The 17,654-nt window shown below is 42.7% G+C and overlaps 1 protein-coding gene across 4 annotated transcripts in view; it reads left to right on the top strand.

The window, feature by feature from the left end:
* The window catches only part of LOC146821801 (uncharacterized), a 149,555-nt gene that overhangs the window by 117,505 nt on the left and 14,396 nt on the right, over positions 1-17,654 (top strand). The window lies entirely within an intron of this gene.

The following is a 17,654-nucleotide window of genomic DNA, read 5'->3' on the forward strand; positions in this document are numbered from 1 at the left end:
CTTTAATGACGCCACAATCATTGTCTTCCCTAAGCAAAAAAAGGATCCTACTATGGTTTCTAACTATCGTCTCATATCCCTAATTAATCAGGATTGTAAAATATATGCCAACATTTTAGCAAATAAATTGTCACCCCTCCTCCCCTCAATTATTCAGCCTGATCAGACAGGCTTTATGAAGGGTAGGATGTCTGCTCATAATGCTCGCTTGCTTTGCCATGCCTTGTCCCTTGCTAAAGATGTCAATTGTGCAGTTGGAGTATTGGCCTTAGATGCAGAGAAGGCATTTGATAAGTTAAACTGGCAATTTCTATTCAATACACTGGAAAATTTTCAGTTTGCAATAACATTTCTTAAGATGACTAAAACATTATACTCTGGGCCCTCAGCCTCTATTTATGTTAACGGTGTTACTTCATCCCCATTCCGTTTATATAAAGGCACGCAACAGGGTTGCCCACTGTCCTGTTATTTCTTATTGCCATAGAACCCCTTTTGTGTTCCCTCTGCATTAGTGACAAATCTACCGGTGTGGCTTTGAAGAATACTTCTATTAAAGTTTCTGCTTATGCTGATGATCTGTTATTGTATGTCAATGGTCCTCTTGTCTCCCTACCTGTTATTCTTAATATTATTTCTAGTTAAGCTGCAGTCTCTGGATACTTATTGAACATTAACAAGACCGAGTTTGTTCCATTAAATGCTTTTTGTAATTTTACAATGTTGGCAAATACTAATATACTTTGGTCTCCAAAAACACTCAAATGTCTAGGCATAACCTTTACCAATTCAATTAAAAGTACAGTTGAAACCAATTGTTCTACATTATTAGCCAGTACTAAAGAGAAACTAGATAGATGGTCAAATCTTCATTTAAATTGGTGGGGACGTATTGAGGCAATTAAAATGTCTAACGCCGCAAATCCTTTATTTGCTGTCCATGTAACCCCTTTCTTTTCCTTCCACTTTTTTTGTAAACCTTTATAAATTATTTACTAAATTTATATGGAACAATAAGCCTGCACACATTAGTATCAAGACTCTGCAAATGCCTAAATGTGAAGGAGGAGTTGGTCTTCAGGATTTTAAAATATACGATGTATCATTTCTTTTAGCACAATGTTCACTGTTGTTCCATAATCCCTCTCCTTCTAAATCTCCTAAGTGGCTCACTGGAGAGGAATATACTGGCTATGTATCCATTATCTGCATTCCTTACCATGTCTAATAGATCAGTAGGTTAAAAATCACCCATTATTGCAACTTCTAAGACTGCCCATTTATCATTTGATGAAAAATTCTCTGTAACCATTACATCTACCAAGAAAGTTTCTCCTTGGTTTTATCACAAACTCCGGTACCATAAAACTATTTCTTTTTGGAATTTGTGAATTGTTGCTAGTGTTTTCTTTGTTGCTGATATATGTCATGGAGATATGTTTTATACTTTTGAAGATCTTAAAGCCAAATATAAATTACCTCTGTCTGAACTGCCTAAATATATGCTGCTATGTAATACACTTCTTAATGCATATCCTCAAATACTATCTATGACCCAACTTTCTAATACAGATTTTTGTATTAACATGTTTAGTCATGCAGGACACATATCCTCTAAAGTATATAAGAAGATTTCTACCCCTATATCCTCCTCCTTTATGCATTTTACTCAGAAATGGTCATCATACATAAATATCCCCTTTTCATGTATAGCATGGAAGGATATCTGCAGATCTAATACCACCTCTTTATCTCCCCCTACCCTCATACAAACTATATTTATATATTACACCAATGCTTTTGGACTCCAGATAAACTATTTAATGCTAAACTCTTAGACACCCCGATTTGTTGGCATTGTAATACCACAACTAGAGATTTACAACATTTACTATACAAATGCCCTGTTGTTTTTGAATTTTGGTCTGACGCATGGAATATTATAACTCAGATTTTTAATATCAAAACACCATTATCATTCATCCTACTTTTTAAGTCTTTTCCCCTTAAACCTGTATTATCTCCTACGGATTGCAAACATTTCGACTTCCTCATTTCTACTACCCTGAAATCTATAACTTCCAATTGGAAAGATAAAAAGTTGCTTTTAGTCAAAGCTTGGTGAGAATGGATTATAATTTTAAGACGTGGACACCCCTCATTCTTACACACTCATACTGAACCATCTTCTCCCAGTTCTAATATGTGGTCTAGTTTGGTTTCATGTATTACTGCTTGTTCCTCAATTTAAAATAAGTATTACAGCTCTCATTTGCCCGTATACCTTCAATGTAGCTTCTTTTGTTTTTTCTTCTTTTCTATTTGACATTTAGGTGCCGATTCCGATCCTGTAAAACCCGGGTACGAATGGTCGTACGGAGCGTTTTCTCCGTACGACTCGTACCCGGGAATTCCACCTTACAAACCAGCAAGTACGATTCGTACAGAAATACCATTTCCGTACGAATCGTCAAAAAACACCGTACGGCTAAAAAATACATACAATTCTGACCCTGGACAGCGCATACGCGACGTCCGCACGGAGTCAGGCAGCGTTTTACGGACCAGCAAGTACGATTCGTACCTACAGCACTCCGCACGGCTATATTTTTACGGGAGCCAAAAAGTGCTGGAAAAGCTAAGTACGCTGCGATGCATGACGAAAAGGGGGCCCGGTACGCGAAGTACACGCCATCACCCACATCGTACGTGTCATCATGTACGGTGCGTACCCCAACATTGCATATGTACGGTGCATACATACGTGCTGTTGGGGTACGCACCGTACATAGGCCAACAGTGCGTATGTACTAGGCCTGGGCGAAAATTTTGTTCCGTTCGCGGAAATTGCGATAATTTGACATTTTCGCGGTACGCGGAGAGCGCGAAAATGTCAAAATTTCCGCTTTCCGCAGCTTGGGGATAATTTGTTTCTTGCTCGCGCTGTAAAATAATACATTCTCGCGCGCGATCGCCTTACCTGAATCCCTGCGTTCGCCGACAAGTTTTCTTGATCCGGTCGCGTTCTCCATGAGATGTTGGATTGTTTTTAGCCATTTGCGCTGTCTCACGACAGTTCGCGCCCGCAGTGACGTCATGCGTCGCGCGATCACGTCTTTCTTCTCGCGATCATGCACCGCGAGACAACTCAAAACAAGATGGCCGCGCCCGCGAGCAACCACATGGGTAAGTTGGCGACCCGCAACCTTGCAGAAAATCTCGCGAACATACCGGAAAAAAAATTCCGCATCTTCGCGATATTTCCGCTTGTTTGCGATAATTTTAAACATTTTCGCGATAATTTGCGAAAGTGGATTTCGCAAATTCCGCCCACCCCTGTACGGTGCATATGTCCGCACCGTACCCGCCACTCCCCGTATGTACGGACCGTACCCCCCACCCCCGTATGTACGGACCGTACCCCCGTATGTCCACACCGTACCCCCCACCCCCCGTATGTACGGACCGTACCACCCGTTTATCCGCACCGTACCACCCCACCCACGTATGTCCGCACCGTACCCCAGGCGTACCCCAATCCTCGCGTAATACGCGAGGATTGGGGTACGCCTGGGGTACGGTGCGGACATACGGGGGGTACGGTCTGTACATACGGGGGGTGGGGGGTACGGTCCGTACATACGGGGGGGTACGGTGCAGACATACGGGGGGTACGGTCTGTACATACGGGGAGTGGGGGGTACGGTCCGTACATACGGGGGGTACGGTGCGGACATACGGGGGCGGGGGGAGGCTGGGGGGGCCGTACAACTCGTACCCCGGGCACAAGTGTACTCGGGGTAGGGGTCGTACAAAGTTCGCTCCGTACTGGGCCTTTTCCATGCGCTTGTGTTTTTCGGACGGGCGGTACGGATCACACTTGCGCGCTCGGACTTCAGTTTTACAATTTGTATGTAAAACTGTCTGGGGACGTCTCGTAGACTTTTCCCGAAGCGATTCGTATGTATTTTTCACGTACGAATCGTACTTTGCCGTTTGTACGGGACTTGTACGATTCGTACGTTTAAAAATACCGATACGAGTCGTACGGTAATTATTTTTAACTGATCGGAATCGGCACCTTATTGTTATATCATATTTGGATGCAAACTGATACGTTATATTTCCTTATCACTGCATTGTATTTATTCCTTCTAATTCTGTTTTTTTTTTGTATTTTGTTTACATATGATGAAATATATTTCATTAAAATCTTGTGAACAGCAAAAAAAAAAATATTTTCACAGAAAAATGCAACTAGGAAAAAAACATTTTGCTAAACTGCTGTGAAATTTTAGTTACTATTTCTTTGAACCATCATTTAGTATATTGTGTTAATGCATGCTACTATTTACAAAAATATTCATAATGGAAAATTAGTGTAACCAGTTTAAACAAGATTATGGGAAACATGAAAATAAACAAGCATTGGCAAAACCACATATATGATGTTACCCCGCATGTCAACACCACGCATACATCACAACGCATTTGTAACAACGCAAGTACTGTTACAACGCGTTTCTATCACAACGCATACTTTTACATCGCATATGCCTTTACCACGCATACCATTACAACGCAAAGGCATGCGTGGTAATGGCATATACTTTGTAAAAGTGGTTAAGGTAAGTGTTGGAAACCGGGCAACCGGGTTAGCAGTCACCAGGTTCCCAGCACAATGGTAGCTTGGCTCGAGCGGTTGGGGGTCAGGCACCGTGTTAAGCGTACGTCACACCCTCACAATAACCATGCGTTCATCCGTTCCAAAAATGACACTACACCGTAAAAATTATGAAAGAAAGTAGTTTGTCTTTATCTTATTTTCTCTTAGTTGCAGGGTTCATAAAATAAATACAGTACCATAAGATTCTCCTTTAAAAGGGCAGGTCAAATAAATAATACCACAGTGGGGTTTCATTAAATAGGATCAGGTCATCAATAAGCAAGGAATAAATAGGGGTGCAATAAATACAAATGGCTAATAAATACTGTCAGACAATAAATACAATGCAGGAATAAATACAGTCAGACAATAAATACAGTCAATACATAAAGCACCTTCAATAACTTAAATAACACAATTAATGACAATTACAGTTCACATCACTTTCCTGAGGTAGTTTGGTTTTACTATGCCCAAGTACAGCTTGTGGTCATTTGGATGACATGGGGGGTGTCCCACCTAGATTGGTCAAGGCCGGGCCTGAACTGAGGTAGAATAAGGGTAACCTAGGGATCTGGCTCTCCCAAAATACACAACCCCTCACAGAGGTCACTGCACCAGTCTCAGTTCACCCCCTGGCACTCCCAGGCTGGTTCTAACACCCCTCTAGCCCCTAGAATGGTCTTTTAGGGCTCCACAGGGCCTCAGATGCCCTTTCTACCACTTACTGCCCTTTTCATGATGATCGGCTCCGCTCGGCGCCGGGTCGACGTCGTGAGGCGGCTCCGGCTCGATGTCGCTGGGCGGCTCCGGTTCGGTGTCGCTGGGCGGCTTCGGATCGATGTCGCTGGGCTGTTCCGGATCGATGTCGCTGGGCGGCCTCGGCTCGATGTCGCTGGGCTGTTCCGGATCGATGTCGCTGGGCGGCCTCGGCTCGATGTCGCTGGGCTGCTCCGGATCGATGTCGCCTTCCGGCGTCGCAGGGTCACGGTCTCCCCGCTTCCGGGTGTCTCCGGAGTGCGACCTCCACTCCCGACTTCCGGCGCGCTTCACCTCAGATTCCGGCGTCTCCGGAGTGCGATCTCCACTCCCGACCTCCGGCGCACTTCACCTCGATCTCCGGCGTCTCCGGAGTGCGACCTCCACTCCCGACCTACGGCGCGCTTCACCTCGATCTCCGGCGTCTCCGGAGTGCGACCTCCACTCCCGACCTACGGCGCGCTTCACCTCGACCTCAAGTGACTCCTTACTCGACCTCCGGTGCCTCTCCACGACCTCCGTTGGCGTCCTCTCTCGACCTCTGACGGCTCCGGGTACGACGTCTGCTTTCTGTCAGCGTCTCTTCTCCACCTCAGGCCTCAGGTCTCCAGGCTTCTCGACGTCAGGACTCCCGGAGGACACCGCTAAACAGGTCAGGAGCTTGCTGGTCTTCTTCTTTAAGGCCTCTTCACAATATTTAGGTCCTTAAGCTGGTTTTTCTGGTCTTGGTCCCACACAGGCTCTAGGCTGGGCTTGGTCAGTAGGGACTAGCATCAAGGGTGGGTTTCTGGACCCCACTCCAAGCACTGGTTTCCACCCCTGCTGCCTTACTCCGACCACCTTCTGAACTGGTCCTCTCTCCTCTCTAGTCAGATGCCAACTGCCACTCTGAGATGGCCTCCCAACATTCTAAACTGCCTCCCTCTGTCACAGGGTTCTAGAATATTCTGGAAACCTCCAGTGGGTTCTGGTGATGTCACAGGTGGCCTCCATTTTGTGTCTCAGGCCCTCAGACAGAAGTTCCAGGGGTAGGGAAAATGGCTCCCTGACCCTGCATCAACACTAAAAAGTCTGGTGGTTCCCAAAAAGGAAAAATTATAACAGGGTTTGAGGCAAAAGTGGGACAAAATATATAATGATGAGGAGGGACCACCCAAAGGGCTGACAGGTCTAACAGTAAGTATGTGTATATATATTATCTACTGGCGGTCGCTAGTAGATAGTTATAGTTAGGATCGTGTTTCCATAGGAAATCCGCAACATTCTATTTTGAATAACTTTGGCGCCGATTTACGAATCCTCGCGAAATTTTCAAAATAGGTGGGGTGCTCCGCTCCTTCCCTGAAAGTCTCGGGGGGATTCGTCAAGCGGGGGCTGAGAAAAAGGGGGGGGTCCCAAAACGCGTTTTCCCCATGCATTTTTCCATAGGACCTTTAGTCCAAGCTACAGCCCGAACAGCTGAACAGAATTACTTGAAATTTGGCAGAGAGGTAGTCCTCAGGTAAGGGATGTGCCTTTTGCAGGTCTGGTGTAAATCTGTTCAGTATTTCCTGAGAAAATAGCATTTAAAAGCATATATATATATCTATAAACGCGCTCCGTGCGCGTACGGTAAAACTTACCGTACGCGCACGCTGCCGCGCGCGAGCGCGATTCTGATTGGTTGTTAGATCTTAGTAAACATTCGAATCTGTCGAAACCAGGAAGTGTCGGCCGCCATTTTCTCTCTCGCAGTCTGAGGGGGTGAAAAACAAAGGTGGAGAACGTGAAAAGGGGGCAGGGTGGACAGTTCCTGACCCCCAGCCTTTGTCAGGGGGTCCCACAAGGACCCCAAGGGCCAAATTTTTTTAATTTTTTTTACGAAAAATCGCGGAGTGCGCGTAGCTTGCGCGTACGGTAGAAACTGAAAAATTCCGTGAACTGCGTAACGTGGGCGCGCGGTGCGCGAACGGTGAAAAACCTTAAAATAAATAAATAAAAAAGGTAGCATTTAAAAAACCGTACAAATTCACTGAAAAAACCATAGGTTTCACACGCGTTATAGTTAGGAATTAGCATTTAAAAAACCTTGCAAATTCACTTAAAAAAACCATAGGTTTCACACATGTTATAGTTAGCTGGACATTTCACTCGTGAAAAACCATTGAAATTCCCCCGTTATAGTTAGTGCAGGCAACTATAACTCACGCGACCGCAATCCTCTGCTGATGCTAATACTGTATTTAGACACTTATTTACCCACGTCTTCTTCCATTAATTTTTAGCTATACATATATTACAAATATTTTTTTTCAGAAAGACACATATGTCATCAGTGATGTAATATCTGACGTCATCAGCAGAGGATTGCGGTCGCGTGAGTTATAGTTGTCTGCACTAACTATAACGGGGGAATTTCAATGGTTTTTCACGAGTGAAATGTCCAGCTAACTATAACGTGTGAAACCTATGGTTTTTTAAGTGAATATATATATATATATTTAAATGGCAAATATGTGGCCATATTGAATGTTTATGCTCGAGGTACTAAAGCGGGTTGTAGTTCAACACTCCAAGCGTTGGAAGATTGTCTTGAGAAAAAAGAGTCATCTATACCTTTAATAATAGCTGGAGATTTTAATGCGACTTATGAACCGCTCGAATCTGAAGTCCTAACTAATACTAATCCGGTAGATGAGCTGTTGTCTATTCCGTCACTTGATATACCGCCAATAAAAAAAATGGACGAGACCAGCTTTGCAACTTCAAGCGATTACTCTCGAGCATGGCTTAAGAGCAACCAATGGACGTACTAAGTCCGATAGGACAGGGGCAAATACATACAATAGAACTGTGAACAAGAGTTGCATTGACTATTTCCTGATTGAGGTTAGATTATGGGCCGGAGTGATGGATATGCTAGTTGGAACGACAATCCATAGTGACCACAACCCGCTCGAGCTCGACATGATGTCACCTCGGATAAGACGTCGTAGCCCATCCAGCACCATGTTATTAACAAAAAATGATTTGCCCCTCAAACGATAATAGGAGAATGAAGTGAGCCCGGGTTGCAATAGATATCTCCAAATGCAATGCAATAAAGGAATTATTACACAAAGCGATCAGAAATTTTGATAACTTGGATAACCAATGGGAAGGACTTTTAAAGTTAACAGATAGGCATACATCTCTTTCTGAGCAGATATCTTCGATATTCACAATACCAAGCCGGAAGGAATGCAAAAGACAGTCTAATTGACACAATCTTCCTGGTTTAACGAAGATTGTAAGAAACTGAGGGCTGCCCTAGCTGTCGCACTTAGAACAAACAATGTACCAGAAATAAGAGATGCCAGAAAGACTTATAAGGTAGTCCAACAGACTGGGCTGAAAATCGCTAGGGACAAATTTGTGATGCCTGCCAGAAAAAAGATTCCCAACTCTTTTGTTGCTGGTTACAAGGGGAGAGGCCGACAGACCGAGGTTGCCTGATAGTAACATCTATGTGGCTGCCTGGATTGACCACTTCTCTGCTGTTTACACTGGGTCAACAGAATTGGTCAGCAAGGATTCTCTAAGTGAATATTCTAGCAATCAATTTAGTGAGCTGTTCTCAATCACCAAAATTACACAAAGTATAACATTGACAGCCAAAAACATAGCCCCCGGACCTGATGGCGTACCTGTAGACATCTCTCATGATGATATCACCAATTGGTCCAAATATATTTGGGTACTTTCTAATGGAATTGCTGCCGGGGCACCAATACCACTGCCCTGGAAGGGAGCAGAAGTATTTCCGGTTTTAAAAAAGGGTGATTGTGCACTGCCTTCCAACTATAGGCCGATCAGTTTAATCAATGGCACCCAGAAGATCTTCGCCCGCGCTCTTTTGTCCAAGATTACTGATTGGATGGAGGAAAACAACATCTAACCCCTATACCATGCTGGGTTTAGGAGAAAAGCCAGTACTATTGACCCAGTTTTCAGATTTGCCTTACTGTCATGGAAAACAGTGAACATTGAGCAAGCTAGTTTTTATATAGCTTTTATTGATTTAAAGTCGACCTTCGATTTTATCCCTAGAGCCAAGCTATGGCAGGTACTGCAAGATCTGGGGTTACCTTCTAAGCTTCATGCACTGGTAGTCTGGCTGCATGAAGACACTTATGCAAGGGTACACGAGGGGCATCAGGGGCAATTGACTGAGCAAATTAATGTTGTCAGGGGGGTCCGGCAAGGGTGTGTCCTGGCTCCCACCCTGTTTTCACTTTTTATAAATGGGGTGGTGAAGCACCTGGAGGTAGTTCCAGCTGACGCATCTACACAAAGGGGAGGAAAAGTCTCAACTTTACTATTTGCGAATGACACATTAGTAGTCTCCAAGACCCCTAGTGGCCTTCAACTTCTCCTAGACCGCTTTATGGCCTTTTGCAATCAGAGAGGACTGGAGGTTAATACCTCAAAAACCAAGCTCCTGACAATGAACCCTCATAAATCGTTTAAAGGTAAACTGATTCTGGGAGGGATTCCTTTGTAGAAAGTGTTTACTTTTGATTACCTGGGGTGACTTTCAGAGAAAATTGAGTGGAAGTACCACATTATTAAAAGGAACCTGCAGCAGAAGAAAACATCTGGGGCACTGTTGAATAAGCACAGGACCTCCCAATCTAGGCCAATAGCAGCGCCATTGCAGATTTATGATCAGAAAGTAGTAACATCTGCTCTGTATGGGGCCGAAATCTGGGGCTTCGACAATCTTGAGGGCCTTCTACAGACTGAAAACAAGTTTTTAAGATCCTTATGCTCTCTTCCCCAGAGTACCCCGCTTGTCCCCCTGAGACTGGATATGGGTAGGACCACTATTGTGGATAAAGCCAGGCTTCGCCCCCTCCTCTTTTGGCTGTGACTAAATCAAACGCCTAAGCCTAGTCATTACGCCACATCCTATGAAGACCTTTGTAAACTAGATCGATTCAGAAAAATAGGCTGGTTTACCAAAGTTAAAGCATTGCTCTCTGCCATAGGTCTGGGTAACTTGTTGGACATTACTGATCCTAGCCTTCTACCCAGTAGAGATGTCGTCAAATCCCACTATTGGAACAGGGTGGTCTACCAAACTATTTCCCAGCCTTCCATGGGTTGTTTGACATCAGAATTTATGGAATTTAAGTGGATAGATGTGTATGAACAGTATATGGAAGTAATTTCTGTTCCACAAGACAAAGCTCTATATACAGTTCAGATTTGGTTGCCTCCCTTTAAATTCTTTTACAGCTGCATGGCAACGATTCTCCGGGGGTGCACAGCACTGCCCTGGCTGCCCCGGGACATCTGAAACTGTTAAACCTCTTTGTGTGTTCACTATACACTACAACAAGATTTAATTGGCTGTACCTGTATGTAGACTGATGGGAACTCAGTCCCACCAAGAAGCATTTCGAATTCTAAAAACGGATCCTGGCCACTGATAGTCTGTGCAGTGGCAAAATTCTTGGGGAAAATGTGGATCATTAGACGCCATGCAATACAGACAAGTAATGGACCACCATCTTAGCTGGCGCTACCTATATACCAAGAAACTCTTAATTCAAGTTAATACAAACATACATAATACAAAGGGTGTATCTCTCCCCTGAGAAAATAAACAGATATTTTAACATTGCCACAGCTGAATGCCCACGCTGTCGGCAGCTCGACGCGGATCTGCTCCACATGCTGTGGTTTTGCACCACCCTTCAAATTTACTGGCGAGAAGTTGCTGCTGCCTTAGCGCTCTGTACTGACACATCCTTGCCGCCCACATAGGAAATTTGCATCTTGTGGGTCTATGTCAGGTCCAAGAAGTTACATCACGATTCAGAGACCTGGGATTAATAGCTGCCAAACGCTTAATTTTCAAAACAGTGGAAACAGGCAGACCCCCCCCCCCCAGAGATGATCAGCTGGAAAAGATCACTTAAGATATGGGCGCAGGCAGAGAGGACAGCACTGCACAGGGAGGAAACGGCGGGGCTCCGTAAATATCCCATAGCGCAGCACTGGGACACCATACTTACAGCCTTCGGCAATGAAGTAAACGGGGAGGGGGACGACACTCCGCTAGCTGCCACATGGTGTACAAGCCAGAGGTCCCGGGCGGCAGGGGGCAGGACGGTGGCAGATAACAATCGCATTCCATTAGACGTCACCTCATGGAGAAGGCCTGATATAGTAGTACCCCTGCCCCTTCTTGTTCCGACACCCAATACCATGAAACTAGCCCCCAACACCCACGTGAGCCCGAGTTCTACCCTGGTGAATCACCAAGTCGTTATTTATACAATATATGGTCCCACAGTCAGTAATGTAATGGTTATCTTGATTGCTCCTAGATGGCAGCCCTCTAAATATGTTGTGAAATGTTGTTATTCAGATAATGTATGATTTGTTGGCATGTTTACTTTTATCCTTATTCCTTTTTCTTTGGAAAAAAACCCTCGTCGGGCTATTGAAAAGCCCAACTATGACTGTTTCCAACGTCTGCTAATGTTACGACAGTTAGACGCAAATTACTTAAATGGTGCAAGCAATGCTAGCATGTGGGGTTGGCAAATTTTCTCTTCTTCTTTTTCACTTTTTTCTTTATAGTCGATTTTATATTTTTTTTAGCTGTAGCCCCATCCAACTTTCTTTTTAGCAGTTTCATAGTTACCTTCTAAATTAACTTAAATCAAGTATTATGAATGAATTGCTCTTACTTTGATTGTACTGTACCTTTGCATCGATTCACACAAGTACTGTTTTTCTTTCTCTTTTCAGAAAGTTTGGTGGGGGCTTTTTTTGCACAGTATTAGGTTTTATCCTTGTTTTAATCTTTTATTAATGTTTTTACAACCATATACATGCTGTTGGGTTTAAAACTATATTCTAAAAATTCCCCTGCACTCCAAAACCCAAACCCAGCCTGAACCCTAAAAATACACCTACACCCCAAACCCACTCTTCTCTCTAAAATTACCCTTGGCACCCCAAAACCCAAACTCTCCCTGAAACCTAAAAATACCCCTACACCCCAAAACCCAAACAAGCCTTGTACCCTAAAATACTCTGGGCACCCCTAAACCCAAACAAACCCTCAACTCTAAAATTACCCTGGGCACCCCAAAACCCAAACCCACCCTGAACCCTAAAAATTCTCCCTGCACCCTAAAACCTAACCCCACCCTGAACCCTAAAATTACCCTGGGCACCCCAAAACCCAAACCCACCCTGAACCCTAAAAATGCCCCCTGCACCCCAAAACCCAAACCCACCCTGAACCCTAAAATTACCCTGGGCACCCCAAACCCACCCTGAACCCTAAACATATCCCTGCACCCCAAACCCAGCCTGAACCCTAAAAATAATCCTACACCTCAAAACCCAAACCCACCCTTATCCCTAAAATTACCCTGGGCACCCCAAAACCCAAACAAACCCTGAATCCTAAATTACTCTGGGCATCCCAAAACCCAAACCCACCCTGAATCTTAAAAATACCCCAGCACCTCAAAACCACCCTACACACTAATGCACCTCAAAACCCAAACCCACCCTGAACCCTAAAAATACCCCTGCACCCGAAAACCCAAACCCAACCTGAACCCTAAAAATACCCCAACACCCCAAAAACCCAAACCCACCCTTATCCCTAAAATTACCATGGGCACCCCAAAACCCAAACAAACCCTGAACCCTAAAACTACCCTAGGCACGCCCAAACCCACTCTGAACCCTAACAATACCCCAGCACCCCAAAACCCCCTAAACACAAAAATTACCCTGGCCACCCCAAAACCCAAACTCACCCTGAACCTGAAAAATACCCCTACACCCCAAAACCCAAACAAACCCTGAACCCATAATTTCCCTTGGCACCCCAAAACCCAAACAACCCCTGAGCCCTAATATTACCCTGGGCACCCCCAAACCCGAACTCAACCCTAAAAATACCCCAGCACCCTAAAACCCAAACCCACCCTGAACCCTAAAATTAACCTTGGCACCCCAAAACCTATACCTCAAAAGCCAAACCCACCCCAAACCCTATACTTACCTTATACTAACATGTAAAATACATATGCCTTTACCATTCATGCCTTTACAACGAATTTTGTTGTAAAAGCATGCGTGGTAAATGCACATGCATTATATTGGCATGCGTTGTAATCGAATTGCGGTGTAATGGTAGACGCGTTGTGTTGGAATACTGGGTAATGGTATTCGTGGTAAAATTTTCGTTGTAATGGCTGTTTACCGGCTAAGCCAATTGATCTGTCATTGTTGGTCAGCACTTTAGTTTTTTAATGCGTTTCTTGTTTTGGCATAGTTTTTTGTAAAACTTTATTGTTGTGGGAGCTGCCAGGCCCTCACCATTATAACAAACATTAGTAAAAAGCACAAATATATTTTGGTCTCAAAAAGCACACTTTGCCATAGTAGTCCCATGGATTGAACAAAACGACTTTGTGTACCGGCATGCTCCTTGTAAAAGAACAGAATGCCGTCACTGTAAAGTCAGCCAATATATAGATAGTGAGAGACAGAATTTTAATAAAAACTAAAGGTCTTTGTTAACACCTGACCAGATTAGAGGCACAATTCTTAAAGATGATCACAAAAGTACACCCAATGGGAAATGTCCTAGCATTACTGAAATCTTGTGGCTTTCATGAATTTATAAGAATTTACAGAAGTAAGCTAGGAAATGGTGCTCCTAAAAAATATTGGTGAACTGCATTTTAGCACGATCAAATCTGCATGTGTAGATTTGCTCATTTAAAAATCTGCTGAGTGTTTACAAGTTCAGTTTTCCTCCAACCCCTTTTTTTCAACCCTGGAGGAAGTTCCTTGTCAGGAGTAAATTTCCAACCTTTATCAGTATAGAAAAATATTAGAGAAGAGCTGGTAAGAAAACCCTACAAATTAGTAGGTTTGCACAGACTCAGAACGGCATTCCGACCTTGAAACTATTGCTTACCGCTACTTCCAGCCTCAGTATGTAGGTCTGTGGAAAGGTGGAAAAATTAGTGAATTGCTATTCTTCAAACCCTGCTATATTCAAACCCTGGCATTATCAGAGGGGCTATTATCCAAAATCTTAAAACATTAGATTGCTGACATAATTCTTTGCTGCACTATGTGGCACCAAAGGGACAAGTGGATTTGTGTACAGGATAAGTAGATTTATGAAGCAACTCGTCCCATGGACAAGTAGATATTTTATAAATTTCCACACCTCTGGTATTTAGCTCCTTAATGAAGGAGGATTTGGAGGTTCCACTAACTATCCCAGTAATGTCTCATCAATTGATCGTTACCTGAAACCCATCTCGCTCAAATACTGCTTAATGGTTTTATGTTTGGTTATATAATACTATTTATGTTTATAAGCTGTTCCTAAATATGATACATCTTTTAGGCTTGTCTTTTCTTGTTCTATGTGTACTCATTCGCTTGGATAACTAAGTGTAAGACTAACATATCTATTGATGAAAGACATCACAACCAATATTATTGGTGAGCAATTGATGTTTGAGGATCAAGGTTCCCCTAAGTTGTATCTAATGTACCTGTCTGTAAAATATCTTCTGTATCATAATCCACCGTAGGTATATTCATACACTACCACACTTTCCTCCCATGGTGGGCTTTTGATTTATGTTTCTAGGCATTGTGGACTACGTGCACACAGAGCATTTCACTCCACTTTGAGTTTGATATGAATTGTTATTTACTTAGCACCTGCCTGCCACATCCCTGCATACACTGCTGTCTTGCTGCATAACTTTAGCCTCAACAAATCACGATGATAATGAAATAGGGTTTGTAGGAATGCATGGTTAGTCAAAAGGGTGTCCTGGTGCTAAGATCAGTGGAAGTGTAAACACAGTGAAGAAACTAAAAAGGAAACTGAGAAAAAGCCAGTTTTCAGATATTTACTGAACAAAGTGATCTTTCACGCAGCATTAACCAAGTGAAAGAGAGTTCTAATACCTTGCGACCAAATGAGATGAATAACATCCACACATCCAGGTAAGGTGAACAGATGCAATAGTTATAATTCTTGCTTACATAAAGAAGGCCATACGAAGACATAAATTATTGAGACATTTAGATTGCCTGCGTTACAAAGACAGTTGCACTGGAAATTGAGATGCCTAATGATTGATAGCACCTCATAGAGTAAGTCAATTAAATGTAATCTCTGAACATTCAGGGTTGTTTATGCACAGGAGATCTTGATTTTCTCCTCTTGCACCTTTGAACCTTATTTTGTGTGTGTGTGTGTGGAGTGATTTTTCTTTTAAATCAAATCTGCGTTTACTAGAAGGAGACTCTTAAATTTGTACTAGAGGAGTATGTAATTATATTGCAGTATTTACTTCGTTTTTTGTACAACGACTGCACTGAATCTGAATGGTTTGGTCTCAGTCTTTTAACTATTTTAATGTGGATACCTGTATTGTGATCCTTTGCACTGAATAATTGGTGTTGTTTAAACCAATGTATGTGGATATATTTTGTGACTTTTAAGCTGTTTTACTCTTCTTTTACGTATTTGTATAAAATCTGAATAAAGATTTTGACTTTGAAGTTATAAGTCTTGCTGACTCGGAGGAATAGATTTTCTGGACTGTAATGACTGATACATTTGGACTGTAGGTAAGAATGCTAGCCTCATGTTAAGCTCAGTGCACAGAGCAAAGAAATTTATAGAACAGTCGCCTTGGAAAAGGGAGCCAATGCGAGAATGCATATTGGATGAGATGTGTCAATTAGAGAAAAGGTTAAAAAGCAGATGAACAATAGCATGTTGAATCCACAACAAATATGCAAGCGAATAGGAAGGTAGAGGTAAGTATAAAGAATTGCTGTAGCCAAGGATCAACCAAATCACTGTGATGAATTTACATATAAGCAGGGTATAACTAAACAGACAGAAGAGATTTTCTTGATCTGGGAATGTATAGAAAGATTACAATCAAAATAAAACCCTGATTGCAAACCGAGTAAACTGAGGTGGGGCAGTGTCTAAGTGGGAGGGCCACCAGAAACCAGACCAAGAAATTGAATTATTCTTGCTGCTGACCACAAGAATGTATAATTTGTGTATTTAGTTTAAAGGAATTTTGGTTCATCCAAGAACGTAATGTCAGCAGACGTTGCTGGAATTTGTCATAGGTGATGAAAATACAGTCATTAAGTCTTATTGGTATCTAAATATCGTCGACATAAGAGTGAATCCAGATCAGTGGATGAAGTGTGCCAGAGAAAGAACATACTTCATCAGCCTTTCCAGTAGGTGAAGTCCAGCTGAGAAGATTTCACAAACTTCCACCTAATGGAGACGCTGGGCAAGATGTATAAGACCATATTAAAGGCAATAGGAAGGTCTAGTAAAAACAGACCCGCACAGCCTCTGTAATCTGCTACCAAACATGGATCATCCAGTATTGAAACAAGGGCTGACCAATGAAAAAGTCGTAAGCCCATGTCAAGAATGGCATTTAAAATTCCATCAAAGTAAATAGCTGACAATTGCTCTTGAGGGTCTTTATGGGCAAAGAAAATTGTGACGATGCCTGAAATTGCTTAGAACTGTAGATTCAGCTGTGGATTTTTTAAATTGAGGCGCAACCATTGCCCGTTTCCCGTTAGATGGAGCCATGCTATCAAAAATATATCTATTTCATATCTCTTATCAGTAAAAAGAGAACATCAAGACCAGGCTGCAAAAATTGAGCAGGACATGGGTCCAAGCATAATTCTGATATATTAGAGGAAAAACTTGTTTTATCTTATCCAAAGGCAGAAGAACAAAATCAAAACGAGTTGAAGCATTAGGGTGAAAGGAACGGAGACTCGGTAGAATCCAGTGAACATAAAGAGAAGAGCGGGTTACAAATGTAAATTTTGTGAGGAAAACAACAAGTAAGACAACCACAGAGTTGTTGGGAAGAGTTTTGAAAAAAGCTGTTATGAGTAATTACTCAGCTTTGAGATTTGAGTTGTATAGTAGGAAGAACCTGTAGCTCTAACTAGTTTCTTATAAACAATGAGTCTTTTGCTGCATAAAGCTTTTTTTCAAGAGAATAATCTGCACAAAATTGTTGCTTAAAGTTTATACAGTTTAGTTTCACATCTTTTTTTTTTTAAATGTTGGTAGAGCAGAGAGACGTAGATAATGTTCCCAAACTGTTATGTGGGATAATTATATCCAGGA

Source organism: Triturus cristatus, chromosome 6 (genome assembly GCF_964204655.1).
Source record: "Triturus cristatus chromosome 6, aTriCri1.1, whole genome shotgun sequence".
NCBI classification, from domain to species: Eukaryota; Metazoa; Chordata; class Amphibia; order Caudata; family Salamandridae; genus Triturus; species Triturus cristatus.